Source organism: Dermochelys coriacea, chromosome 1 (genome assembly GCF_009764565.3).
Source record: "Dermochelys coriacea isolate rDerCor1 chromosome 1, rDerCor1.pri.v4, whole genome shotgun sequence".
NCBI classification, from domain to species: domain Eukaryota; kingdom Metazoa; phylum Chordata; order Testudines; family Dermochelyidae; genus Dermochelys; species Dermochelys coriacea.
This window is the reverse complement of record NC_050068.2, coordinates 262,905,463-262,917,257: the sequence shown is the minus strand read 5'-3', so window position 1 is coordinate 262,917,257 and position 11,795 is coordinate 262,905,463. Positions and strand designations below refer to the sequence as shown.

Here is an 11,795-nt window from a genome sequence, read left to right as displayed (position 1 = left end):
ACCCCACTGGGCAGGAGGGGCCGGGGTCAGTCACCCCGCAGCCTCCCCCTAGCTCCCGCCTTTCCCCGGCTGCTGCCATGCTGCTCGGCGCGGGCGGGCAGCAGGGCGGGAAGAGACTCCCTCTCCCCAGCGCAAGGGGGGGGGGGGCTTTTTCGTTTGTGAGCGGGGCTGGCACTTGCCGGCGGCCCCTTAGCGCGCGCGCGGCCTCCTTGGAACCAACGAAAGCGAAGGGCTGCGAGCGGCGCGCAGCCAGGCGCGCGACCCTGCCGTCGGTACCCGAGGCAGGCGCGCGTGCGGGGGAGGCGGGCGCGCGCCAGCCGGCAGCCCAGGGAGGCTGCTGCAGCTGTTGGGACTGGCTTCTCGCTCTGCCCCCGGCGCACACCCCTCCGCAGGCGGGACGCGCCAAGCAGCTGCCGCCGCCTTCCCGTGACTCAGCCCCGCCTTCCTCGCTCTCTCTCCTCTGCGCTCAGAGCAACTTTGCTAGGGGACTCGGCTCCTAAATGCTCCTTGGCGGGTTTCCAGCCGCACTTTGGCACCTGGGCAACTCTCAGGGACCGACTTAGGAAACGGGGGAGGGAGAGAGGGCCAGACCCCCCCCCTCCGCCTCTTGTCCCGGAGAGAGCATCTTCTTCTCCTGCTTGCAAACCTGAAGCGCCCTAGCTCCCATCCCTCCTCCCGGCCCCCGGCACAAGCGAGCCAGCAGGAGGATTTGGCGTGCATCCCTGGCCCAAGTGCACGGGCTGGCCCCCGCCTCCAGTAAGTAACGCAAAGCCTCCTTTGTTACTTTCAAGTGGCTCGAAGGGGCTTTTTCCTCGAGAGGGGGAGGAGCGGGGGGGCTTCACCGAGTTAGTGGGAGATTGTGGATGAAACCGGCAACTTGGGGTGGAGAGACAAACTCTTGGCTGAACTCCAGGGTCTAGTGCTGCTTCTCCGCCTGGAAAGTTGCACCGATTGTCCTAAAGTTAAACCCAGTTAGCAGCTGCTTCCTGCCCTGATTTCCCCCCCCCCCCAAAGAAAACTCCTTCTCCAGCCTGCAAATCCATCTGGGAGCAGAGCCCCACGCTGCAGCGGACGGTGTCCGAAGCAGCTAGCCACAAAGGGCGTAGATCGCCGGCAGGTCCTAGCCTGCGCGGCAGGATCAGCATCCGGGGCTAGTCATCAGAGGTTCGCTCCTGTGAGTCCATCAGGACTGCGGCAACCTGGAAAGTGGAAGGGTTCCCCCCGCCCCCCCCCTTTCCTGGGAAAGATGTGCTCTCTGTTGTTATCCCTTCCCGACTCAAACAGGCTTGAGTCACTGAGGTCGCCAACCTGGCAAAAGATGGATGCCACGCAATGGGCTTCTCCCCAGCTTTTCTGCTGAAACGGAATTTAGCGCTAGTTGCTAGATGGGCAGCCCTGGAGAGCAAGTTAGCACAGGTACTGCCAATGCCAGCTACAGCCAGTCAACAACCATCCTGATGCTGCAGCCTTGGTCTGAAGGCACCAGCGCTGGTGGAGACACAAAAAATCAATGTCATCTTTAACCACCATTGAATTTTCTTTTAAAAAATTAAGAAAGGGGAAGATAAAGGCAGCCTCTTAAAAGCTGTGTTATCATCTTATGTCACCACTTGCTCTGTCCCAAATTCTAGCTGTCAGTTTTGCTAATTTGCTTGGAGACTCCTCTTGTTTGTTGCTACATGGCTAGAACACAGGTGGTAGGCGCTAGGAGCTGCTACTGTTACTGCTGCTGTAGGGGGCTACAGATTTTGGTTTGGTTTATTTTTGTTTTTCAGTAAAGTAGTGGTTGATTTTATTCTAAACTAAAGATATTTAAAATTGGTGTGAATTTGTGGATTGGAACTAGATTTGAAAATTAGAAAATGCTTCAATTAATGCTTGTTCTTTGGTGTGGGTTTGGTAGAGGACCTGAACAATTGTTATAACAGCATTGCCAACACCAAGCATTCAAAAAATCATGAGTCAGATCTCTAAAAATAATGAGATAATTGTAAATCTTGGATTGTTCTTTTTTGCTTTGCGCTTTTTGAGTCTTTTGGGCTCACTCAGGTCACATTTTCAAGCTTTCCTCCAGAACAACAAGGGCTAGAAATTTAATTAAGAAAAAAGAAAACGGAGATAATCACTGAAATGCAGGAGCTGTGGCTGTAAGAAAAATATCAAGTATCAGACGACTCAGAAATAAAATATTGAGAATTGGCTTCTTTCATCCAAAGAATATAATATATTTTACCCACTTTACAGACTTTAAATAGCAGGGTCATTTTCGTAGACACAGAGGTGCATTCACCTCTGGAATTGTAAGTGTAATATAACAGTACACAATGTTGTAGCACTTGAATAATTTGCCAACTGGAAATTCTTCCTATATAAAGGCAGATTGTAATTTTAAATTGGAATTTGCTTAGAACACCAGGGCTGCTGCTGACATCCCTACACTTGCAAAAAGGTGTCACGACCAACATCTTGTTTCTATTGTTTATATGAAAAATGGCACTTGTAAGCAATATCAGGTTCCTTACTCTGTTGTCACCCTCCTTGCACTTTTATTGAGAATTTCACTATATTTATTTTTTACTTAATCAAATGCTTCCAAGAACTCAGACTTGAGAATCTCAGCTTTCATCTAAAAATAAATAAATAACCCCCAGTTCAAAGAAAAGCTTGAAAACAGGACCTGGATGCACCCTGAAGGCAAATGAAAAGAATCAAACATTTATTATTTTATATAAATAAAAATTCATGATTTAAAAGCCAGTCTCATGGGTTTTGGAGGGTGTTTGACTTGTGATTTTTGAATTTTTATGGTTGCCAATTCAGCACACTACCATTCTGGGATTATTAATTCATTACCAATTTAAAGGGAACAGCGTAATTTATTCTATTGCCAGCTTCACTCCTTGCAGCACTCTGGAGGATTGAAAGTGAAATCCAATCACATAGTGACCATGTCCAACCCTGTTTAGCTCCTGAGATGAGATGAGATGAGATCAAATATGACTACAGTTTTCTGACACTTCCCCTCTAATGCCAGTCCGTCAGAAGAGAGGACACGGTCCTGTCTACATTACCAAAACAATCATGGCTGTAGCCTGGATCCTGCAAACACTTAGCATGCATGCTTTAAGCATGTTCAATCTTTTTGAAGTCAAAGTGACTATACGTATGTTTAAACTTAAGCATGAGTGTTAAATGTTTTGTGGGGCAAACAAAGTATAAACTTGGTCTGGGTTGAACTAAGTTCTAATAAGATTTGGCTAGCCATTGTGGATGAAGCCAGACTGTGTTTATAAGCATTTCTGTTTTTGTTAATTGTCTTCATCAATTGGATATTTGGCTTCAGGAATGATTTTTAAGTATGGTTTTGGTCTTCTCCAGATCAATAGGCACTGATTCATTTTTATGCTACTCATCACTGTGCTAATGATATGATTAAATAACCTGGCTCATCCATAACTGACCTTAAATATTATTGATTATGTATGCAAGTCTTTCATTTAATACTCCTGAGGACATTCTGCACGAAAAAATTAAAAATTCTGTGCCTAAAAATTCTGCACACAATATTTTAAAATTCTGCAAGTTTTATTTGTCAATAAATAAATGCAGAGCCTCCAGCATGGGAGTGGGGAACATAGGCCACTGGCTGCACGAAGATGGGAGGTCACCCTGAGTCCCCCCCAGCCCAGGACATGGACTCAGCAGTGAGGCTGACACAGCACAAGCACAAGGCCTGGACCTGCCCCAGAAACACCCTGGGGCCCTGCCCCTCAGAGGCAGGTGCACCAGGTGTGGGGCAGGCAGGCTCAACCAGGCAGGATCCGAGTGTGGGGGGTGAGAGGATTTTGTGTGGGAGAATCTCAGTGCAGGCAACTCGGTGCGGGGTGTAGGTGTGGGCGGATCTGGATGCACAGAGGGTTGTTGTGAGGGTTCCAGATGCAGGGGCAATGGGACTCTGCAGAGGCTTCCAGGTGAAGGTGTTTGGGGCTCGACTGAGGGGTCTGGGAACGGCGGTGTCAGTAGGGGGGTTTGGGTGCTGGGGGAGAGGGGCTTGATGGGGTTGGGATCTGGATGCAGCTAATTAGGGGTCAGTGGCGTGGGGGTCTGGATGTGGGGATTCAGGATGATACAGGGGGTGGGGCATCAGAGAGGGGGTTTGAGTGCAGGGAGCTCAGTGGGGGGTGGTCTGGGTGCAGGGGTAGGGGGCTGAGTGCAGGGGGGCTCCAGAAACAGCGGTTGAAGTTCAGTGGGGTGGAGTCGGGGTATGGAGGGTTACATGGTTTCTGGGTGTACGGGATGAGGCTTGGCAGGAGTGTCTGAGTATGGGAGGTCTCGATGCATGTGGGTTGGGTGCATGAGGGAGCAGCTCCCCGAACAGTGACCCCTCACCCCACAGCTGAGGAGCGATGGGGGCAGGAAGCACAGGAGGATGCTGAACTTCCTGGAGGAGGTTTCTGGGGGTGGTTCTGACACAGCCCCAGCCATTCCTTGCAGGGGAAGAGGAAGTCCCATCCTCTCCTGCCTCCAGCCCAGTTGGGACTAGCAGCTGATCCAGCTCAGGGTAGGAGCCACTGGCTAGGTTGTCCCCAGCCCCATGGTGATTTACCTCTCCACCGGCTGCTCCAGATGCCTGAAATGATGTACCTATGCTTCTAGGGAGTAGTTTGTGAGTGCTCTTGCAGCTTCCCTGTCAGAAAGTCATTTTTCTACTGGGAAGCAATGAAATCTGCAGGGGACATGAATTCTGTGCACATGCAGTAGTGCAGAATTCCCCCGGGAGTAATTTAAGGCTGTCCTAAAAGCAATATATAAACTGCAACCTTCTCCCAAGGCACAGGAGTCTGTCACAACTATTGAACCGTTGTGTCTTGAAAAGCAGACATGAAAGAATAACCACGTCTCTCTCCCCACCAAAAAAAAAAATTTGATCTCATGAAAGCCTCCAAATGTACATATCTCTGCTTCTTTAACAGAGCTGTCAAACCCATTTTTGGAGAGGGCCAAATTCTATTTCTAAATTATGGATTGGAGCCTACATGTAGGAGTATGTACCATCCTTAATCCACTGTGAATTTCTTGCCGGTGTCAATGGGATATTTGCACAAAGATCTAAGGTAGAATATAGCTTGTAACTGAAATGTTAGTTATCTCATTGATACTGAATGTGGCTACAATATTACTCAAAGAAAATATTCCCACCTTTATGTCACTATTTCTGCCCTATATTTCTCTCCATTTCCATTTTTCTTTCTTAGTGTTTGTCTGCCTTTCTTCTATCTGCATTTCTTTCCCACCAGTAACTTCCAGTTTCCCCCACTACCACACACTCCCTATCCTGGCTTTTTTCTCACCCATTCCCATCTCATCTTGGTAAGCAATAAAATAGATATTGCAGATATTAAATGTAATCATTAGACTTCAAGATCATCACCTCAGTTGGATTAATTAAGGAGGTCACATTTTATCAACCATTATTTCCGGAGCTCTGCAGGCTTAACAAACAGCATTGCAAGTTCCACTTGGTTAGTGTTTGTAAACTATGAGGGCTGGAAATGTATTTTTTTAAATGAAAGCTTAGATTGTGTGGAATCTGAATATGCCATGCGGGCCACCTAAATATCAGATGTTCGACACTTCTGCTGTATAAGTAGTATTTTTATAAATGAATATTTACTTACAAGACCATGCTGAAATTATATATTAATTTGATATATGAATGCATGTGACTAAAGACATAAGCTAAAACTAGATTATTAGTTCCTACTACCACTCTGCACATGTACATCACTGCTGACCTGCAGCATCCCTGCTATTGCTACTACTACTAAGGAGTAAAGGAGAATTGTAGTATCTCAAGGAGGCAATATTAAAGGCACTACAGCAAATTATCGCAATGAAAAAGAAAGACAGGAAGAATAGTAAGAAGCCAATATGGCTCCATCAGGAACTTTTTAATTGCCTGGAAATCAAAAATGTATCCTACAAAAAGTAGAACCACGGACAGATTGCTACAGATGAGTACAAAAGAATAGCAAAAACATGTTGAGACAAAATCGGAAAGACTAAGGCCATGTCTACACTACTAAATTATGTCAACCTAACTTACATCAGCATACACCCACCACAGTTATTAAATCACGTGTGTGTGTGTATGCTTGGCTTCTTGTGTCAGCGGTCTTTGTCCTTACCAGGCGTGCCTGTGTCGATTGTATTGTCAGTTCGGGGCATTGTGGAATGACTCCTGAAAGCCAGTAAGAGTCAATGTAAGCAACGCAGTGTCTACACTGACATAGCATCGACCTAATACATCTACCATGACTCTACGCCACATGGGAAGATGGTGTTACTAAATCAGTGTAGATAGGTGATTATGTCGGTGGGAGCCAAATTTATGTGAAAGCATTTCCACAGCTAGGTTGATGCAAGGCAATCTATGTCGACCTAACTCTGTAGTGTAGACCAGACCTAAGGAACAAAACGAGTTTTACCTAGCAAGGTACTTAAAGGACATTCAGAAGAGGTTCTACAAATACATTAGGAGTGAAAGAAAGACAAAGGAAAGGGTAAGGCCAGGTCTACACTATGCACTTCAGTATAACTATGTCGCTCAGGGATATGAAAAATACACACCCCTGAGCAATAGTTATACCAACCTTAACCCAGCCCCCGCCATGTAGACAGAACTGTGTCAATGGGAGAAGCTACCGTCTTTCACGGAGTTGGATTTATTAATCCAATGGGAGAGCTCTCTCCCGTCGGCTTAAAGTGTCTTCACCAGGAGTGCTACAGCAGCTGCGTCGATGCAAGTTTGTAGTATAGACCTGGCCTAAGTCCACTAGTTAGCAGGGAAGAAGAGCTAATAACTCATGATATCAAGAAGACCGAGGTTTTTAATGCTTATTTTGCTTCAGTTTTCACTAAAAAGGTTAATTGTGACCAGATGCTTAGCACAATTAATATTAACAAGGGGAAAGGAACACAAGTCAGAATAGGAAAAGAACTGGCTAAAGAATATTTAGATAAGTTAGATGTATTCAAGTCAGCAGGGCCTGATGAAATTCATGCTAGGGTATGACCTTGCTGAAGCAATCTCGGAACTATTAGCAATTATCTTTGAGAATTCATGGAGGACCAGGGAGGTCCCAGAGGAGGGAGAAGGGCAAACATAGTACTGCTCTTTAAAACAGGGAACTAACAGGACCCAGGGAATTATAGACCAGTCAGCCTACCTTCAATACCTGGAAATATACTGGAACAAATTATTAACCAATCAACTTGTAAACACCTAGGCCCAGATTTTTAAAGGTATTTAGGCATTGTTGTACTCAGCATTGCAACGCCTAACTGATTTAGGAGCCTAAATCTAATTTTCAAAAAGGATTTCAAAGGTCAATGAGATTTAAGCCCCCCAAGTGCCTAAGTCCCTTTTGAAATGATATTTAGGCTTCTAAATCAGATAGGCATTGCAGTGCCTAAATGTTTTAAAAAATCTGAGCCTTAGAAGATGATAGGGTGATAAATAATAGCCAATAGTCAAGAACAAATCACGCCAAACCAACCTCATTTTCTCCTTTGATGGGGTTACTGGCCTAGTGGATAGGGAGGAAGCCGTAGACATGACATATCTTGATTTTTGTAAGGCTTTTGACACAGTCCCACATGATATTGCCCTAGTTTGCTTATGAGAATTTGGTCTAGATGAAATACTATAAGGTGGGTACACAAATGGTTGAAAGACCATACTCAAATAGTATTTATCAGTGGTTCGCTGTTGAAGTGGGAGGGCATATCTAGTGTGGTCCCTCGAGGGTCAGTCTTGGGTCTGGTACTTTTCAATGTTTTCATTAATTACTTGGATAATGGAATGGAAAGTATGCTTATAAAATTTGCAGATGACACCAAGCACTTTAGAGGACAGATTAGAATTCAAAATGCCGTGACAAATTAGAGCAGGGGTTCTCAAATTTCATTGCGCAGCGAGCCCCTTCTGACAACAAAAATTACTACATGACTCCAGGAGGGAGGACCGAAGTCTGAGCCCACCCACGCCCCTCTGCCACAGGCAGGTGGGGCCAAATCCAAATCCCAAGGGCTTCAGCCCTGGGTGGGAGGCCTGTAACCTGAGCCTTGCTGCCCAGGTCTGAAGCCCTTGGGCTTCAGCTTTGGCCTCACGCAGTGGAGCTCAGGCTTCAGTCCCAGACCCCAGCAAGACTAAGCCAGGCTTGGTGACCCCATTAAAACAGGGTCCCGACCCATAGTTTGAGAACTGCTGAATTAGAGAATTGGTCTGAAATTAACAAGATGAAATTCAGTAACTATAAGTGGAAGATACCACACTTAGAAAAAATAAAATACACAACTACAAAATGGGGAATAACTGGATAGGTGGTACTACTGCTGCAAAGGACTGGGGGTTATAGTGGATCACAAATTGAACATGAGCCAACAATGTGATGCAGGTGCAAAAAAGGCTAATATGATTCTGGGGTGTATTAACAGGCGTGTCATATGTAAGATACGGGTGGTAATCGTTCTGCTCTATTCAGCACCAAAGAGGTCACAGGTGGAGTGTGTGTCCAGTTTTGGTCACAATCCTTTAAGAAACTGGGAAAAGTCCAGAGGAGAGCAACAAAAATGATAAAAGGTTTAGAAAGGTTTCCTCCTGACCTGTGATGAAAGATTAAAAAAAAGTCAGCATATTTGGTCTTGAGGAAAGGAGACCCCAGGGGAACCTGATAACAGCCCTTAACGGTTAGTTCCAGAGTGTTGTCGAGGATGGTGGTCAATTGTTCTTCATGTCCAGGAAAGGTAGGATAAGAAGTAATCTGCTTCATTTGCAACGAAAGAGATTTAGGTTAGATATTAGGAAAAACTTGCTTAACTATCCTTATTGTTAGAACTGGAACCAAGGGAGGATGTGGAATCCCTGTCATTGGAGGTATTTAAGCACAGATTAGACAAACAGCTATCAGGGATGGTCTTGGATGGTTTACTTGCCCCTGCCTTGGCGTGGTGGCTGGACTGGATTATCTCTCAAACTCCCTTGCAGCCCTACATTTCTATGATTCTGCCTTATTTCTGATCAGATTCATCTATTAATTCAGTTTGGGGCCTTTCTTAAACCAAAGATGTCTGGCACAACTGGTCCTTGTTTATTTTGTATTGTGAATAAGTATCCAAAAATGATCAAGATGAGACCTTTCAAACTCATTTACATCCATGACCAAACACAGGATTTGAACCCAAGTCTTCAGAAGAGAAAGTTTTAAGAAGGTATAATCAATAACTACTTTGAATCTTAGGTTATATCCAGTTGTTCTGTATCAGAATCATAATAGTTCAGTTCTTACTTAAACTAGCTTAAATGAGCAAAAAGGTGTCGATTTTTGTGTGTGTTATTTAATGGCAAAATTTGCTTGCATTTCATTTAATGGCAACATTTGCTGTGTTGTCTTTGGAGAGTGCACAGCTGCCCCTTTAAAGCTTGTTCATTTTCCTTTCCTTTGGTGGAGAGATGAAAAAGTCAGTGTGCACTTCACAGGAAATGAAGTCTGATACAAATTTGCAGACTGCACATTTCCAAGAACTACTCTCAAGGTATTTCGGTAACGCTCATTTTCTGTGTTCCCCTTTCCTGCCCTCCCCTCAACAGTTCTCTTATGCTCTCTCATACTCATAAACATATGTAACGTACTATATAGAGGATCAACTTTCCATGGTTAAGGTTGCAACTAGGTTCCGTTAGCTTTGTATTACCTCCCCGAGAATTTTTGTTAGCAAAATTGGGTTAGATCAAAAATTACCAGGTTTACTCTGAAGGCTTTTCTGCAAACCTGATCTCAAATTTTCATTTGTCCAACACTTTGTGATTCTCGAGCTCAAAAACAGCTTGTTACTACTCTGTCATACTTTCCACATAATTAAATCATTTTGAAAACCTATGTCCCACCTATAGTAGAAGAAAATAGATTATAATTAAGCAAATTTACTCAAATTATATTTAATTGCAATTGTTGTAGGTCCCTGTTCTTGCAATTTGAACTGCATAGGGTGGGACGCTTTCATGAGCATGCAGTTTCACTGAAGTCAGTGGGGTTCTACACGGGTGCATGGATCTGCCCTTGAGGATCCAGTTGCAGGACTGGGGCCATAGTATATATGTGTGCTCTTACACTTTTGGAGAGAGCAGTAATGGTTCTCCTATTCATCACTGTAACAGAGAGATTTTCCTTTATTCTCAAATGGTACAGGTCTCTGTTTTTGGCCCTAAAGGAGCAGTGTTCTAGCTCCAGTTTAGGACTAAGTCACTAATCTAGTAATTGTGTGCGTATTTCTCAGCCTTCCAAGGCCCACATACAATGTGTGACCAGGAACCAAAGTGAGGAGGACACAAATATATGAATGCAAGAAACTGAAAGTACTGTGGAATTTATCCCTTTAATGTAAATGACTTTCAATAACATCAGCTTCATGATTATTTTTTGTTGTAAGCAACTTTTGAAAGTAAGTGATGGGACACCAGATTTGTGTGGAATGTAATGTACAACAGGACTGAAGTAAGTGCTGCCCCTCAAAATATTGGAGAGGTCTGATTGTGTTTTTGTTTGTAACAACTGATTCACTGGAGAATGGTACATAACTTTCTTTTTACAATAGTATGAAGAAAAGTTGTCTAAGTTATTGATATAGAGCTATTCAATAGTAACTCCATAATTGAGATTGAAATAAGGGATCCTTTATAAGCCCTGTATTCACTTCCTTAACTTTGCACAGGAAAAGTATGTTTGTTATCATTATCAGAGTACACTGGAATTTTTATGGGAAGTTTGAATGTTTAAGGGATGGTTGCTTAAAAGTGACACTTAAAAATCACTCACTGTGGAGCCTCTGGTCTGCTCTACTTTAAAATCACTTGATTTTAAAACTTCCAAACAGCTAAATACTATTAAACCAGGGCATAAACTGACCAATACAAATTTTGTTACCAAAAAAAAGGCACAAAAATTGGCCCTATGGATTGGTATAGCAAGGTGTGCTTTTTGAAGTCTTCACAGACTGATGGGTATTTAATAGAGTTTGTGCAGGACAAGCAATGAAGAAATGAGAAGGTTGGGGACTGCGCCAAAAAAAAGCGTGCATGGGGAGAGCAGTTCTTCTGTCAGTTTTAAGTTTACCTTTCAGCTTCATTAACTGTCCTCTTCTTGTTGTATTATGAGAGCGTATAAAAGAACTGCCTGATTGACTTTATACCTTCATTGTCTTGATATTTCCTTCATGCCCCTTCTCACCTGTCTCTTCTAAACAGTGCTAGTCTTTTCTGTCCCTCTTCTTATGGAAGTTTTTCTATGCCTTTTCATCCCTGGTCTCTGAACTCCCCTCTATCTCTTCTTTATCAGAATTGAACATAGTATTCCAGGTGAGAGGTAAGGGCACATTATTGACTTTCTTAATGTCATGACATCCTCATTTTTATTTTCCATTCCATTTATTATGCATCCTGGCATTTTGGTTTGCTTTTCTGACTGCCTCTGCACATCAAGCAGATGCTTTTTTCATTGAGCTGCCTATAGCAGGGATGGGCAAACTACGGCCTGGGGGCCACATCCGGCCCTTCAGACGTTTTAATCCGGCCCTCAAGCTCCTGCCGAGGAGCAGAGTCAGAGGCTTGCCCCACTCCACATATGCCAGGGCTCCCGAAAGCAGTGGCATGTCCCCACTCTGGCTCCTATGCGCAGGGGCAGCCAGGGGGCTCCACATGCTGCCCCCCGCCCCAAGTGCCACCCCTGCAGCTCCCA

The 11,795-nt window shown here is 44.4% G+C and overlaps 1 protein-coding gene across 2 annotated transcripts in view; it reads left to right on the top strand.

The window, feature by feature from the left end:
* Positions 1–260: 260 nt before the first annotated feature.
* Positions 261–11,795, top strand: part of LOC119849807 (suppressor of cytokine signaling 1-like) — a 28,538-nt gene continuing 17,003 nt past the window's right edge. For both annotated transcript variants that reach the window (XM_043502383.1, XM_038387036.2), the window contains exon 1: positions 261–756. The gene's annotated coding sequence lies outside the window, so the exon portion shown is untranslated. The remainder of the gene's footprint in view (positions 757–11,795) is intronic.